Below are 18,047 nucleotides of genomic sequence, written 5' to 3' on the forward strand. Positions count from 1 at the left end.
CCACCAGGACTCTTTCTAGAGTGGGCCGCCCGGCCAAACTGAGCAATCGGGAGAGAAGGGCCTTAGTCAGTGACCAAGAACCCAAAGGTCACTCTGACAGAGCTCAAGCCTTTCTCTGTAGAGGGAGGAGAACCTTCCAGAAGAAAAACCATCTCTGCAGCACTCCACCAATCAGGGCTATATGGTATAGTGGCCAGACGGAAGCCACTCCTCAGTAAAAGGCACATGACAGCCCACATAGAATTTGCCAAAAGGCACCTGAAGTACTCTCAGACCATGAGAAACAAAATTCTCTGGTCTGATGAAACAAAGTTTGAACTCTTTGGCCTGAATGGCAAGCATCATGTCTGGAGGAAACCTGGCACCGCTCATCAACTGGCCAATACAATCTCTACAGTGAAGCATTGCAGTGGCAGCATCATGCTTTGGGGATGTTTTTCATTGGCAGGCAGTGGCGCCTGTCCATTGGGGGGCGCAGAGGCGCCGCCCCCCCATCCATGCATCCAGCACCCTAATCTACATGCAGGGCGCTGAACGCATTGATTCCAATTCGTTTTTTTTGTTTTTTTTTTGAAGCACGTGATTAATAGGCTTCAAAAAAGGGTGGGCTCGGAGCGCAGAGCACTGCACCCTGAGCCCACCCAGTTGTGTGACAATAGCGAATGAATATTCACTATTGTCACATGGATCCTCCTCCTGGCCAATCAGGAAGTGGGTCCTGAGACCAGTTTCCCAATTGGCCGAAAGGAGAAGCCATGCCATTGGCCACGAAGAAGGAGGAGACGCAGGAGACTGAGGAGAAACCACCGCCGTCGCTGCTGCCTGCCTGCCCTCCACATGTTCACGGTGAGTGTGCCGGTGACCGGGGGGGGGGGGTATTTTGTGCGGGCTGATGTGGTCCGGGGGGTCGGGGGTATGGTGCGGTCCATCTATAGCCCTCCACCCCCCCGACCCATGGAGCACCAGCCGCCACTAGTGGCAGGAACTGGGAGACTAGTCAGGATCAAGGAAAAGATTAATGCAGCGATGTACAGAAGCATCCTTGATGAAAACCTGGTCCAGAGCGCTCTGGATCCCAGACTGGGGGAAAGGTTTATCTTCCAACAGGATAACGACCCTAAGCACACAGCCAAGATGACAAAGGAGTCGCTATAGGACAACTCTGTGAATGTCCTTGAGTGGCCCAGCAAGAGCCCAGACATGAACCCGATTGAGCATCTCTGGAGAAATCTGAAAATGGCTGTGCACCGATGCTCCCCATCCAACCTGATGGAGCTCAAGAGGTCCTGCAAAGAAGAATGGGAGAAACTTCCCAAAAAAAGGTGTGCCAAGCTTGTAGAATCATACTCCAAAAGACTTGAGGCTGTAATTGGTGCCAAAGGGGCTTCAACAAAGTATTGAGCAAAGGCTGTGAATACTTATGTACATGGGATTTTTTTTTTAAATTTTTAATAAATCTGCAAAGATTTCAAACAAGCTTCTTTCATGTTGTCATTATGGGGTATTGTTTGTAGAATTTTGAAGAAAACAATGTATTAAATTTATTATGGAATATGGCTGTAAAATAACAAAATGTGTAAAAAGTGAAGCGCTGTGAATACTTTCTGGATGCACTGTACATATAGTAATAAATTAAAGCGGAGTTCCACCCAGTGCACGTTTTTTTTATAAAAATACCCCCGGGACAGTCAGGGCTAGTGCATTCCACAATGGCTAGCCTCTGATCTGTCCCGGGTTGCACTTACCTGCAAGAAGAAATACTTACCTTGAAAATGTATTCTCCAGTGCTGCCATCTCAGGTGTGGGCAGCTTGAAGCCAGCGCGATCCTCTTCTGTGTCCTCTTCCGTCTTCTTCGGTCCCACAATGCACTGCACCGGCCCCGCCGTCACTTCCGGTGCCGCAGCGTCATCCCTGTACAGCTTCTGGGCATGCCCAGAAGCTGTTTTGCAAGGTATGACGGCGCCTGCACCGGAACTGACGTTGGGGCCAGTGCAGGCGCATTGATTCCTGGGAGCGATGATGTTCAGCGCCCAGGAATCATTGCAAAGCGGAAGTGACGGCACGGGCCGCAGCCGAGGAAGGAGGAAGTGGATGGTAAGGTGAGTATATTTTCTTCTAAACGAGGTAAGTAAAAAAAAAAAATTGCGATTATCCATTTGTTTTTCAGGTGAGCAAGAAGATGGAGGTAAGTATCATTTTAGGGTGGAACTCCACTTTAAGAAAATGGCAGTATTGCATGGGTTCGCCTTCGAAAATAGATCCCAAATTAACCCCCCCATGTACTGTATCTAAATGATAAATCAAAAGAGCTCCTGGGCTCATGATAACAGCGTTCGTCAATTCGAATATTTTTCGCCCGGGTGCAAAGCGGGCATGTGTCATCGAAGGTGTTAATCGCAGTGCATTAAGCCATCTAAATCACCTTTGTTGGCTGAAATGAATGGAGCTTTTTTCTTCTTCCCCACAGAACAATAGACTGCCCTGTGCCAGAGCTTCATTGTACCGCCAGTGCATGGTTTACTAATCTACAGACTGCAAAAAAAAAAAAAACTAATTTCCAAGCAGATGAGACAGCCAGTGTGTGCTCCTTTTAATCATGCATGTGTTCAAACCAGGGAACACCCATCTGAGGACACGACAGATGGCACTTAGAGGGGGGAAAGGCAAAGAGGAGGCAGAATAGAGCATGCAGCTGGGGAGAAGAAGTGCCACAGCAGGACTGGCCTAAGGAGGTGAGTGATTGACAGCTGCTGCTGCTGCTGCCCACAGCCCCAAAACCTCAGTGCTGCAGGAAATGAGCTCAACTTTAACTGACACATGCAGCAAGAAACACAAGAGGCAGGCAACTGCAAGAAGCCAGTAGCCCCCTTTTATTTTTCAGGCTAGAGGAAGTGGGTGATCTTTAATTTCCTGATGGGTGGAGATAGCTCCACTAGGGCTTTTCTGCTTTCCAGAGAGCCTTGTGTATTATTGCTTCCTACAGAGCTGCATAGAGGGGGACTCTGCTAGACCTGCACTGCCTGCACAAGCCAAGGTACAGATCCTCCTTTATTTCCTCTTTTTCTGTTGACGTTACAGCCTTAAATATTTACTCTTTGAAACATTGTATTTCTTCCTCCACTGTTGCTTTATTTTTATTTATTTATTTTTCTTTAGGATCACACTGGTAACATTGTTGCTTATTAATCTATTACTATAACCACTGGCACCTTGCAAATTTCACTTCTATGCCATCCAGATAATCATATATATATATATATATATATATATATATATATATATATATATATATATAAACATTTTTTTTTTGCTTAAAAACAAAACAAAAGGAGAAATAAAAATCTAAAAATAGGTTCTTTGCTAATAGTTGTCTCCTGACTGTTTGTATAGCAAATATTTGCTTAGGTTCTGCTTAGATGTAATTATATTTATTTTATAAGTCCATGGTTAATTATTGTTTATTGAGCCTTAAGGCTTCATTAAGATGACAGTCCGCCCCTATGTATATTTAAACAGTCATGTGGGCTTTGATTGTGTTGGGAGTATAGTGTGTACCATTGTGCTGGCTTTGGGGGAGAGGAGGAGAAAAAAAGGGTGGTAAATGGTGAAGCTAAAAATCTGTGCTCCATGAATGTATATTTTTTTTTATTTTTTTTAAAAGCCATTCATTAACAATAAACCCTCTGTATGTCTGTTACATTTTTGTAATAGCTGTTTTTAAGCCGATAGGATTCATGGATTTTTTTGTCCTAATTTTAGCATATGATAGAGTGCATTGTTAATATTAACTATAAAAAAAAGAATAAAAGTTGCATCTTATTCCTCATTTTAAAAAAGGCGATCAAAATCAGCGAATAAAATAATAAAGCAACAAATAAAATAATATGTAAAATAATAGTGTAACAAAATAATGAATATATGAAATAATAAAGTAACAAAATAATAAATATATAAAATAATAATAATAATAAAGTGACAATATATATATATATATATATATATATATATATATATATATATATATATATATATATATATATATATATATATATATATAAAATCATCACGCTTTAATGAACTGTCTGCTTTAAACCTCTCCTATCTTTGTGCAGTCTCAGTACCCTGTACAGCATCATCTCAAAGCTATTTCAGTAGTGTTGTCATGGTAACTATAAGCAGTGTCGCTGCATTTTAATTTATTACAGCAACAAGATGCATCCCCCTCCCTAGCAAAAAAAAAAAAAAATCACTAGCATATTATATTCAGTGATAGGAGCCAGGGAATATTATAGATATTTATATAAATCTGTTAAATTATCCCAAAAAAAAATGAAAGGCTTTGGTATGGGCTGCTTATTTTGCAATGCAAAAAGGAGTGATGATGTGCAAAGGGTGTAACTCATAGCAAAGAATCAGATTTGGGTTTACTAAGGCCTAGTGAGTGAGAGGGCAAGGCTAAAGCTGACCATACCCTATGCAATCTGATTGTACAATCTCCTTTAGATTTACCAAAACGATGTAATACGAAGACAAACCTCAGCAGCCCATTCAGTCTGTATCCAATCAGACAGGCCCTTCCACTACATAGTTGTTGGTAGATCTAAAGGAGATTTTACAATCAGATCTGTATAGAGTATGATCAGCTTAAGGGCTTGTTCACACCAGCGGCTGCGTTAGAAAGCAGCGGTAGGATGGAAGCAGTGCCTATATGGCACATTATACATTTTCCCTTTTTCTTTTTTTTTCAAACAAACTTTATTGAAATGTCACACAGTGACATTTTAAAATTCCATTAGGTTCTATTGGGTGTGGTGTGAGATTGTGGATTGCGTTGCAATGTGCTGCGCTGAAAAAAGTGGCACATGTAGTGCTTTTCTCAGTGCACACCACTGCAGTGACCAAGTAGGAGATGAGGCGTTTTGCTTAGTTTTGTGGTGGGATTGCGCTGGAATAGCTGCCCAATGTAGCCTGACCACACCTGGTGTGAACAGGCCCTAAACGCTTGCACTTGGCATCTGCTGTCTTAGTAAATAAGCCCTATTTTTAAGGCATATTTAGCAAATAAACATGTTCCCAGATATCCTGTTGACTTTATTTTCTTTAAATAATTTACATAAATTAGCATTTTACGCAGCAGAAAACATGATTGGATAGAATCACATGTGGACATGTATTATTTAATAAAAATAATTTAATACATGGGGTGATAATGATATATTTAGCAGGATCTGGTCAAGGCAGAACAATGCTCTGATACAGTACATGTGTTATTATTATTATACAGGATTGCACCAACAGCAGGGCTGGCCCAGGACAATGTGCTGCCTGGGTCCAAGAATAAAATGCTGCTCCCCCCCCCCCCCCCCACCCCTTAAAAAAAAAAAAAAAAACCCATGCCCACCAAAAGGCCCCCACGTCCATTATTTTATATAAAAATTAGAAAATATTATATATATTGTTATCTTATTCTATAACTTACTACCGGACCGGTCCACCAAACACCCACTGTCCGTCCTCAGTCCTCCTGTCACTCCTGTGTCTGCCACGCCCACCGCCCTAGAATATCCAGCCTGCCCTAGAATATCCAGCTTGCCCTAGAATATCCAGCTTGCCCTAGAATATCCAGCCTGCCCTAGAATATCCAGCCTGCCCTAGAATATCCAGCTTGCCCTAGAATATCCAGCCTGCCCAAAATATCCAGCTTGCCCTAGAATATCCAGCCTGCCCTAGAATATCCAGCATGCCCTAGAATATCCAACCTGCCCTAGAATATCCAGCTTGCCCTAGAATATCCAGCCTGCCCTAGAATATCCAGCCTGCCCTAGAATATCCAGCCTGCCCTAGAATTTCCAGCCTGCCCTAGAATATCCAGCTTGCCCTGGAATATCCAGCCTGCCCAGGAATATCCAGCCTGCCCTAGAATATCCAGCCTGCCCTAGAATTTCCAGCCTGCCCTAGAATATCCAGCCTGCCCTAGAATATCCAGCCTGCCCTAGAATATCCAGCCTGCCCTAGAATATCCAGCTTGCCCTAGAATATCCAGCCTGCCCTAGAAGATCCAGCCTGCCCTAGAATTTCCAGCCTGCCCTAGAATATCCAGCCTGCCCTAGAATATCCAGCCTGCCCTAGAATATCCAGCTTGCCCTAGAATATCCAGCCTGCCCTAGAATATCCAGCTTGCCCTAGAATATCCAGCCTGCCCTAGAATATCCAGCCTGCCCTAGAATATCCAGCCTGCCCTAGAATATCCAGCTTGCCCTAGAGTATGCAGCGTGCCCTAGAATATCCAGCCTGCCCTAGAAGATCCAGCCTGCCCTAGAAGATCCAGCCTGCCCTAGAATTTCCAGCCTGCCCTAGAATATCCAGCCTGCCCTAGAATATCCAGCTTGCCCTAGAATATCCAGCTTGCCCTAGAATTTCCAGCCTGCCCTAGAATTTCCAGCCTGCCCTAGAATATCCAGCGTGCCCTAGAATATCCAGCCTGCCCTAGAATATCCAGCCTGCCCTAGAATATCCAGCCTGCCCTAGAATTTCCAGCCTGCCCTAGAATATCCAGCCTGCCCTAGAAGATCCAGCCTGCCCTGCGTGAGATGGAGTGCGCCGATGTCTGACGTCATTGCGCACACCACGATCACAGGAGGGTCGGTCCCAGCCCCCTCATATTCATCAGTTTGCACTACGGGTGACAGTATGAGATGGTAAAATGCCGCCCGTAATGCGCAGCAAACTGATGACACACAAAACTGCTGGAAAAAAAAAATCTTGGGCATCAATTTGCTGCCCCTTTCAAAGTGCCGCCTGGGCCCAATGGACCCAGCAGGACCCATGGTAGGGCCAACTCCGACAGTATATATTGTATTATTATTTTATACAGAATTTATATAGCACCAACAGTTTGCGCATCGCTTTACAACGTAAGGGCAGACAGTACAGTTACAATACAATTCAATACAGAAGAAATCAGAGGGCCCTGCTCATTAGATCTTACAATCTAAAAGGGAGGGTCATGTATTGAAAGATGCAATATATCCTCATTCATAAAACGTAGCTTGTGAATAACCGGGGTGGACAAAGGCAGCGGCGGAAGCTGCTGAATCCACATACAGCGCCCTTGTAATACACTTAACTGAGACCAAGCTAAAACTGCCTTGCATTTGGATTTTCTCATAAATTTGCCCTATTGGCTGGATCATTTTAAAATGTGGTTTGAAAAAAAAAAAAAAATATTAATCCTCTTAGTAACCATCTGGTTCTTGTTTGGAATGAAATCACTCAATTAGAAATTTGGTAGAGAAAACAGCTGTGTCAGCTTCCAGAGAACACCAATGAATTAACACATCTCTCATCTCCTGGACTATACAGTATAAATGCTTAAAGGGGCTTTGTCATGACGTAAAATACTTGTGTGATTAGGCTCTGATAGAAGCTCTTTGCACTGCCAAGTAGCAAAAAAAAATTAAATTACGTTGTACTTACCAGGATTACAAAATAACCTAGGTCACAGAAGGAATGAAAGGGGAAGCTTCAGTAAATATCAGTCTACATGAATACATTTCTGGCAGGTCATAATATAAAGCAGTTGTATGATTTTTATATTTTTTAATGAAAGTTCTAACTTTAATCACTAAATGCATTCCTTGAGCTCCAATCAAAAATGTCTTTGCCTAGGCCGAGATGATGCCATCAGTCTTCTGCAGGAAGGAGGAAGCCAGTGATCAGACTGCAATATTGTACATTTGTAACAAGTCACAAAGGGATTGATTTACTAAAGGCAAATAGACTGTGCACTCTGCAAGGGCATTTGCTCCAGAACTTTGTAAAGGATGCAGTGGCGGCCCGTCCATTGGGGGCGCAGGGACGGCGCCCCCCCCCCCCCCCCATCCATGCATCCGGCCCACTAATCTACATGCAGGGCGCATGGATTCCAGTGGGTTTTTATTTATTTTTTTTGAAGCACGTGATTAGAGTCAGAGGCTCTAATAGGCTTCAATAAAGAGTGGGCTCGGGGCGCAGTGAGACCACCCAGTTGTGTGACAATAGCGAATGAAAATTCGCTATTGTCACACGGATCCTCCTCCTGGCCAATCAGGAAGCAGGTCCTGAGACCCGTTGCCCGATCGGCTGAAAGGAGAAGCCTAGCTATTGGCCAAGGAAGAGGAGGAGGGAGGAGACGCAGGGGAAGCTCGACCCACGGAGGAGACTGAGGGGGAAGCCGCCGCTGCCTGCCCTCCACATGTCAGTCCAGAGTGAGCGAGCCGGCGACCGGGGGGGGGGGGGTATGGTGTGTGGGCTGGAGTTGGTGTGGTCCGGGGGGGTATGGTGTGCAGGCTGGTGTGGTCCGTCTGCCGCCGCCCCCCCCGGCCCATGGAGCACCAGCCACCACTGAAAGGATGGGAAGCTCTGCCGACTTCCATCATCCAATCAACAACAAAATAGCTGTTTTTTTTTCTCCTTGGGATGGGTATTCGTTGTATAGTGAAGCTTCAACTTTATTTACTAAGCTCTGGAGAAAAATGTGCTTGCAGAGTGAAACTGCTCTTGCAAAGTGCACAGTCCATTTGCCCTTGGTAAATCAACCCCATTGTGAGAGGCTGCACAAGAGGCTGATCTGTGAACATAGCCAATAACTGCACAGATATCAGGACTGACACAAGGTCCAGTTCACACCTGACCCATTTGAAATGCATTTCCTGCGGTGCTTCAGTGCTCAACATCAGACTGGGTTCACATATGTGTGGCTGCGGGTTTGTGCCTGGGGTCTGGTGCGTATCTGTTCACCAGTTCAGGTGCAATTCAGGTCTGAATTTTTGCCTCAATTCAAACCTGAACCGGACCCAAACATGCAAAGGACCCTTTAGAAATTCGCTAGGGGAACCTGCATCCAATTCGCACGTACACTATATTGTCAAAAGTATTGGAATGCCTGCCTTTGCACGCACATGAACTTTAATGGCATCCCAGTCTTAGTCCGTAGGGTCAATATTGAGTTGGCCCACCCTTTGCAGCTATAACAGCTTCAACTCTTCTGGGAAGGCTGTTCACAAGGTTTAGGAGTGTGTCTATGGGAATGTTTGACCCTTCTTCCAGAAGCGCATTTGTGAGGTCAGACATTTATGTTGGGCGAGAAGTCCTGGCTCTCTAATTCATCTCAAAGGTGTTCTATCAGGTCGAGGTGAGGACTCTGTGCAGGCCAGTCAAGTTCCTCCACCCCAAACTCGCTCATCCATGTCTTTATGGACCTTGCTTTGTGCACTGGTGCGCAGTCATGTTGGAACAGGAAGGGGCCATCCCCAAAGTTGGGGGCATGAAATCGTCTAAAATGTCTTGGTATGCTGACGCCTTAATATTTCCCTTCACTGGAACTAAGGGGCCAAGCCCAACCCCAGAAAAACAACCTAACACCATAATCCCCCCCTCCATCAACTGATTAGGACCAGTGCACAAAGCAAGGCAAGGTCCATAAAGACATGCCTGCACAGAGTCCTGATCAAATGCCCTGTACAGAGTCCTGATCAAATGCCAACACCCCCCCCCCCCCGCCCCGGAATCTCAACTTCCCCTTTCAATCGGATGTTAAGCCACTTTATACCATTCTATCTGGTCTGTTTAATAATCCTGTGTGTCTGTGTATGTGTTTTAACCACTTTACCACCGGAGGATTTTGCTGTCTTACGTCTGGGCCACTTTTTGAGATTCGGCACTGTGCGACTTTAACTGACAATTATGCCACGCCGTACCCAAACGAAATTTACGTCCTTTTTCCCCCACAAACAGAGCTTTCTTTTGGTGGTATTTGATCATCTCTGCGATTTTTATTTTTTGCGATATTAATAAAAAAATGCAACAATTTTGAAAAAATAACAATGTTTTTCTACTTTGACAGTTAAAAAATATCCAATATATTCAATTTTTGTCATATATTTAGGCCAAAATGTATTTAGCTACATGTCTTTGACAAAAAAGTTCAGCTATGCTGAACCCTGCAATCTGACCCTGCCTGTCACTTAGGAGATCCGCCCGCTTTGTTTACACAAGCGGGCGGATCTCCACACTCGATCCCCGACGATCGGGGAAGAGCAGCGGTGATCACAGCCGCTCCTCCCCTGGCCCGATTCCCGCTGTGACTGAATACAGCGGGAGCGAGCCCCCGGCGGTGCATGCGCGCCGCCGAGAGAGGGGAATGTCTAGTGACATAGGTCTACGTCGCCGGACGATAACGAGCCACTGTGTCGCAGTAGCAGCACAGTGAGCAGTGTTAAAGTGGTTCAAAAAAATAAGCCGTTCTTCACCAGTTTTCAGAGGGCCGAGCACCGGTCATGTGACCCGTCAGCTCTCTCCTCTCCCCGTCTCATAGCTGCCTGAAGTGGGTGGGGCCAAGGATTCCTCACTGGTGTCAGTCGGGAGGGAAGGGAGAGAGAAAGAGAGAGGCGGCGGGTCACGTGAGCGGCGAGTGGCGCTCTGAAAACTGGTAAAGAACGGCTTATTTTGATAAGGCACAGGGGCACACAGGGCTATTAAACAGACTGTAGACAGGATATTACATTTTAAATCAAATTACAGCAACAGGAGGGGAGGAGGGGCGTTCACTGACAGGAGCAGATAGGCAGGGAGAGAGGGGGGAGAGAGGACAGAGGAGGACCGGAGGGCTGCAGATGATGGAGGCACATAAACTGACCACAGTGTCAGGGCTCAGCAGCCATGGTATACTGTGGTCAGTTTACAGAGGGGAGGACATAGCCAGGCAGGATCAGCCAGGTATTTTAGGTGATAGAAGGGGCCAAATTACACAGCAAAGGACTGTGCTGTATAACATGCTATAAGGGAACAGGATTTTTTTTTTTTACGTTAACAAACGCTTTAAAAATAAATGCTGCTGTTTGCTCTTTAAAAATAACGCTCAAAGAAGTATAATGACTAAGCCCCTCCCCTTCATGACATTGTTGAAAAGGGGCAGAGCATGGGTGACCTTAAAATGATGCCCCCCCCCCCCCCCCCCGAAAAAGTTCTGTGGATGCCCATGGTCCTGATGTCAACCTGATAGAACATCTTTGGGATGAATTAGCAGAGACTGCGAGCCAGGCCTTCTCGTCCAACATCTGTGCCTGACCTCACAAATGTTCTTCTGGAAGAATGGTCACACATTCCCATAGACACACTCCTAAACCTTATGGACAGCCTTCCCAGAAGAGTTGAAGCTGTTATAGCTGCAAAGGGTGGGCCAACTCAATATTGAACCCTACGGACTAAGACTGGGATGTCATTAAAGTTCATGTGCGTGTAAAGGCAGGCGTCTCAATACTTTTGACAATATAGTGTATGCGAACCCAGCCTGAAGCATCCTATTCTTTTCAATGGTATCCATTCACACCTGTCTTGTTTTTATGTAATTTCTTGCCTCTCCTTCTGCTGGTAACTAGCTAGTTTTTCATTGGCTAAAACAAAATGTCCAAGCCTTCAAAAAGCAAGGAGAAACGCTCCTAAAAAACATTGGAAGAAGCTCAAATGTGAATCCATTGATGCATACAGACAGCAACATGGCATGTTGTTTGTAGATTTGGCATCGGATTGTAAATTCTAAGCTTTCAATTGGCACAATACACTCTGCATCCTACTGGTTTTTCCAGCCTCGTGCTGGCGGAGAGGCAGGTGTTCAGATTCCCACTAATTATTCAACTTGGTTCTTAAAGTGGTTGTAAAGGCATTCTATGCACGAAGGTAAAAAAAACCTTCTGTGTGCAGCAGCCCCGTCTAATACTTACCTGAGCCCCCTCTCGATCCAGCAGTGTCCACGAGAGCCTTGCTTCTACGGGGACTCGCACTCCTGATTGGCTATCAGTTGTAGAGGGAGCTGCTGATGTTATTCACAGCCAGTGAGCCAATCAGGAGGGGGCGTGGGCGGGGCCGAACTGCAGCTTCGTATGTGAATGGACACAAGAGCAGCAGCTTGGCTCGGGTGCCCCCATAGCATGCTGCTTGCTGTGGGGGCACTCGACAGGAGGGAGGAGCCAGGAGCGCTAGCAAGGGACCCGAGATGAGGAGGATCTGTAAAACCATTACACAATCATTATGTTAATGAAAAAATAAATAAATTAAAGCTTTACAATTACTTTATAGTGATAATAAAGGCTTTCTTTCTTCAGTTTAAAAAAAAAAAATAACAAACATGTTGTACTTATCTGCTCTATGCAGTGGCTTTGCACAGAGCAGCCCAGATCCTCCACTTCTCGGGTCCCTTGATGGCACTCTTGGCCCCTCCCTCCTGCTGAGAGCCCCCAGAGCAAGCAGCTTGCAATCAGGGCACCCAAGCAGGCTCGCTCCTGAGCCACCGCGTCTATCAACACACAGAGCCACGGCTTAACCCCGTCCCCTCTCTCTCCTCATTGGCTTACTGGCTGTGATTGACAGCAGTGAGAGCCAACGGCTCCATCTGCTGTCTTAGCCAATGAGTGAGAGTCCCCGGACAGCAGAGGCTCTTGTACACATCGCTGGATCGAGATGGGGCTTAGGTCATTTTTTTGGGGGAGGGGGCTGCTGCACACCTTTTTACCTTCATTCATAGAATGTAATCAAAAATCCAGGCAGGTAGAAGACACAATAATGCAGCTTTCCATTCATTAATACATTCACACTTTCTGTTCTGGTGCATTGCTTTCTTACACCTTATGCCACATTTAAAGTGGTTGTAAAGGCAGAAATTTTTTTTTGCCTAAATGCAGGAAAAAAAGAATCCCAATTAGCATATATTGATTGGTTTGCGCAAAAGTTATAGCATCTGCAAACTATGGGATAAATTTATGGAATTTTTATTTTTTACTAGTATTTTACTATATTTTTTTTTTTTTTAGTGGACTGCAACATTGTGGCTGACAATTCTGACACTAAGTGACGCATTTTTGGGGACTGGTGACACCAAAACAGTGATCAGTGCTAAAAAAAAAAACACCGTTACTGTACTAATGGCACTGGTGCTGTGTCCGTCTGCAACAGTGCTCTCCGCTCTCTCTTTGCTCACAGAACACAGAGGCAGCAGTGGTCCTACTGCTGTCAACAGAACCCTGTGGGGGTGGGCAGATCTGAGCTGTGCTGTGGTCACCCATGGAAGCACACATTTTTTTTTTGGGGGGGGGGGGGGGGGCTGACAGGATATCGACCTCTTGCAGCCCCTGAACAACAGGGTTCTCACTGTAGGAGGGAGGATCGTACAACCAATTTTGTTGTAATGCAAGGGGCATGCTGGTGGGAGGCAGGGCCATCTTACTGAATGGGCACGCTGGAAAGTTGCCCGGGGGCCCCACTTGCCCAGGGGGCCCCACCTGCCCAGCGACCCAGTCCCAGCCAAGCATTAGTCCCGATTCCCGTGTCCATCCCGCTGCCGAAGTTAGCAGGTGGCAAGCACCTGTCAACCCTGCAGTCAGGCCACTTGGGCCGTGGAGGGGGAGCCCACAACTGCAGGAATGCCTGTCCAACTCCACAGGAACAGGCACCCACAGGACAGTTGGGTCTGACTCCCGTCCGTGTGTGTGTTCACTGGACCCAGCCGTTGAACTTGGAAGCTGTCATTAACCTGGCACTGCTGTACCAATAAATATCGCCTTATCCATAATTTGCATTTTTATTCTCGTGGGTGATTGTGTAGGCGGGGCCCCAGTGCACTGCATTGCCTGGGGCCCTTTAACCACTTCAGCCCCAGGAGGTTTTACCCCCTTAATGACCAGGCAATTTTATGCGATTTGGCACTGCGATACTTTAACGAACAATTGCGTGGTCATGTGATGCTGTACCCAAATACAATTGATGTCCTTTTTTCCCCACAAATAGAGCTTTCTTTTGGTGGTATTTGATCACCTCTGCGGTTTTTAGATTTTGTGCTATAAACAAAAAAGAAAGAGCGTCAATTTTGAAAACGCCATATTTTTTACTTTCTGCTATAAAACATTCCCAATAAAAACATTTAAAACATTTTTTTTTTTTTTTTATCAGTTTAGGCCAATTTGTATTCTGGTACATATTTTTGCGCAAAAGTTTTAGCGTTTACAGTACTGCTTGGATCTTGATGAAGGGGACATACCCCGAAAGCTTGTCCTGAAAAATTGTATGCTAGTGCAAATAAAAAAAGTATCACGGACAGTACTCAATGGTCTCTAGCGTTTACAAACTACAGGATAGATTTTTGGACTTTTTATTTATTTATTTTTATTAGTAATGGCGGCGAACTGCGATTTTTAGCAGGACTGTGACATTGTGGCGGACAGATCGAACCCCTAACTGACATTTTTGACACTTTTTGGGGACCACTGACACTAATACAGTAATCAGTGCTAAATAATATGCACTGTTACTGTATAAATGTCACTGGCAGGGAAGGGGGTTAATACTGGGGGTGATCAGAGGGGTTAAATGTATGTTGTGTGTGTGGGGGGGGGGGGGGGGGCTGTGACAGGCATAGAGAGATGCAGTTTCAGCTTAGCTGAAACTGCTGATCTCTCCCTGCCTGTCTGAGAGAAGATCCGCCTGCTTTGTTTACATAAGCAGGTGGGTCTTCTCTCGGTTTCCCGGACAATTGCGGGAGAGCAGCGGCAATCGCTGCCACTCCTCCCATGGCCCGCCTCCCGCTGTGTCTAAACACATGTGACTGGACACAGCCGAGCCACCCGCCGCAGTAAAAAGCCGGCGGGCGGTCGGCAAGTGGTTAACGCTCTTAAGATGGCACTGGTGGAAGGAGAGAGCGAAGTGACAGAAATGCTCAGGGCTGCTGTTACAAATCATGGGTCCCCATACTGCTTAGCTGACAGGGCCCCACTCCCTCTCCCCTACCCCTCCTGCTTAACAGGTGCCCGGGCCCAGTACAGTAGGGCTAGCTGTACTACCTTATCAGTGGCCATGGATGCGCTCACCGTGGTGCTGCTTCACCATTCACTGTCCAGTCAAAGGGTGGGGTGGACAGGAGTCCTTTAGGGGTTACTGAACTGCAGCAGCAAAAAAATCAGGTCTCCTCTCTGCCAGACAAAGCTGTTCTGTGTGGCAGAGCTGTTCAAATCTCAGGGTGGGATGGACAGAAATGCAAATCAGTTGGCAGGTAAGACAGCTCCCTTTTATGTATCACATTTCCCAGCCCCACCCTCAAACCACTCTGCTCCTTACCTGAATAGCAGCCTTCTGTCTGTGTTTGGGGTGTGCATGACTCCACCTGCACAGCCATGGGTGTTTGCAGGTAGGGGCAAGGGGGGGCAAATGCCCCCCCCCCCCCTGGAATCTCAAATTCCCCTTTCAAGTGGTTGTTAAGCCACTTTATACCATCCTGTCTGGTCTGTTTAATAATCCTCTGTATCCCTGTGTATGTGTTTTAAAAAAATAAGCCGTTCTTTACCAGTTTTCAGAGGGCCGAGCGCCGCTCACGTGACCTGTCGGCTCTCTCCCCTCCCTGTCTGACAGCTGCCTGCAGCGGGCGGGTCCGAGGATTCCTCACTGATGTCAGGTGGAGAGGAGGGGAGAGGAGGGGAGAAGCGGCAGGTCACGTGAGCGGCGCTCTGAAAACTGGTAAAGAATGGCTTATTTTTATAAAACAAAGACACAGGGAATTATTAAACAGACTGTAGATAGGATATGCAATTTAAAGTAAAACTACAGCAGCAGGAGGGGAGGGGGCGGGCACAGACACAGGAGCAGACAGGCAGGGAGGGAGGGGGGAGAGAGGACAGAGGAGGACAGGAGGGCTGCAGATGATGGAGGAACATAAACTGACCACAGTGTCAGGGCTCAGCAGTCATGGTATACCGTGGTCAGTTTACAGAGGGGAGGACATAGCCAGGCAGGATCAGCCAGGGTTTTTAGGTGATAGAAGCATCCAAATTACACAGCACTGTGCTGTATAACATGCTTTATAGGAACAGGATCAATTATTTTATTTTTTTAGGTTATAATAAATGCCGCTATTTGCTTTTTAAAAATAAATACTCAAATACTCAAAATAAGAATATTGACTAAGCCCCTCCCATTCATGACATTGTTGAAAAGGGGCAGAGCATGGGTGACTTAAAGATGATGCCCCCCCCCCCCTGAAAAAGTTCTCCGGACACCCATGTGCACAGCCACATCATCCACTCATACATCTATTTACATTGATCGGTAAATGAAAAGACTACAAGTCCCATCAGTCACTGCGGCAGAGGGAGTCATAGGTCTTCATGGAGCACAAGTGCTCTTCCTCCAGCCTATAACCAAAGGTTTGTACCTCCGTATGCACCTGGGGCTGTCCCCCCCCCCCCCCCAAAAAAAAGGATGCTCAAAATGTTGAGGAGAGGGGGAGGAGGAGGACGAGCAGAACCTCCCCTTTTGGGTGGTCTACTTTAAAGTGTAACTCCACTTTTATTGAGAAAGAAACATTCCCCTCTGGGTGATCTCTGTACATTACAAGGATTATACCAAACTTTGTTGCAGATTCCTACCTTTTTGTTATTCTGAAGAAATCATTGTTTGTTCCTCTATGCTGAGTGGGTCTAAAGGGAGTGGTCTCATAATTATCAATCAGCTGTGGCAGCTGCAGAGCTCTAATGAGGAAATCTGCTGGGCCTGCATCCCTTTTAGATGTGATTTCTTATTGGGAGTATCTCGCCAAAAATGACATTTTTGTTGCAGGGGATGCCAGACATCTGACTTATAGTTTAGTGTAGACTTCTGGGAAAATTGGTGAGCCAATCACACAAGCAGGAAATGTTTCTGGGGGTGTGGTCAGTATACATTCTGTGTACAGAACAGCTCCACGTAGCCATATTGCATTACATTTTCAGAAAATGACAGACGCTGCAGATTTAAATGGAATGGTCATTTTTAATAACATTCAGTTACAATATGACTTGTGTCCCAATTGTATACGCTATATTATCTCTTCTTTATTTTCTATTTTTCTTTTCCCTACGAAACTGGAGTTACCCTATAACTGTCCTTGAATATCCATGTAATGCAGAATTAAGCGTACGCTTTAAAGGAGTGCGGTTTATATATTGACCATGTGTTAGGGAAACTTTGTTATTGCTTAAGGTTCCCATCTCCAATTCCGGTCGACCCACACAGAAGAAGGAAGGTTCTGGCATGGAAAAAGGCCGCCATGGCTCAATGTATATTGACAAGAGAAAAGAGAAACCCCTCCAGTTGTCGCACATCAACAAAGCCCAAATATACTACTTTGTATTCATAGCAACTCATGATGCATTTATTCTTCCAGCCACAGTGAATCACTACCTCCGTGACTAAGCCCCGGGTGTGGGGCGAAACGCATCGAGAAGGCGTGACCAGAACAGAACTGGACTGAAGTCACTTGTATTCAGGATTTGTGGCAACTGGAGGGGTTTTTCTTTTCTGTATATTTTGACATAGAAATCCTCTGATTCTCCTGTAGTACACACCTGTAGCTAGAAATACATTTTTGGCTAATTTATTTGAAATGAAATGAATCCAGAAAATTGGGCTTCGACGTCACTTTTATTAAGATATGAGCCTAATTGGAGATTATGGTGTGGGCTGATGACATAGTTCAAAAAAGGCACCAACATCCCTGGATAGAAATTAAATACAGGATGTTTTTAGTGGGATTTTAGCAGTGCCAAAAACCAGATAGAACCAGAAAGGTTTATAAGAGATTAACACATTTTATTGATACATCAATAAAATTTTGACATATTAAAAAGTTAGCAACTTTTCATTTTGTCAGGTCATAGAGGATATTTTCAAAATTGGTGATGATGTGATGTCTTTTCCGACATGTTTCGCCTCTAGGGGCTTCCTCAGGGGATTTATTGAATAATCACTATTCAAAAGACAAAACCGAGACAGATGACCACCCCTCCTCTGATTTATCTCAGTTGGTGGGGTTTTCCGTTTAGCCTTTCCCCCACCATCTTCCTTTAAACCATAATATCAAACCTTCCCATTGCTAAGTAACAACCCAAATATATAGGCCTTTGTCCAACAAACTACTAAAGAAATGGAAAAGATTGCTTGGTACAAAAGCAAACCTAACAACCTGCCCAGTTTTCAAAGAAAGACTCTA

General features: G+C 45.4%; 1 protein-coding gene across 1 annotated transcript in view; it reads left to right on the forward strand.

Annotated features, from left to right (window-relative positions):
• Nucleotides 1–2,584: 2,584 nt before the first annotated feature.
• Nucleotides 2,585–18,047, forward strand: part of GNG2 (G protein subunit gamma 2) — a 126,757-nt gene continuing 111,294 nt past the window's right edge. The window contains exon 1 of the mRNA XM_082242699.1: nucleotides 2,585–2,733. The gene's annotated coding sequence lies outside the window, so the exon portion shown is untranslated. The remainder of the gene's footprint in view (nucleotides 2,734–18,047) is intronic.

Source organism: Pelophylax lessonae, assembly GCF_965119305.1.
Source record: "Pelophylax lessonae genome assembly, chromosome: 13".
NCBI lineage: Eukaryota > Metazoa > Chordata > Amphibia > Anura > Ranidae > Pelophylax > Pelophylax lessonae.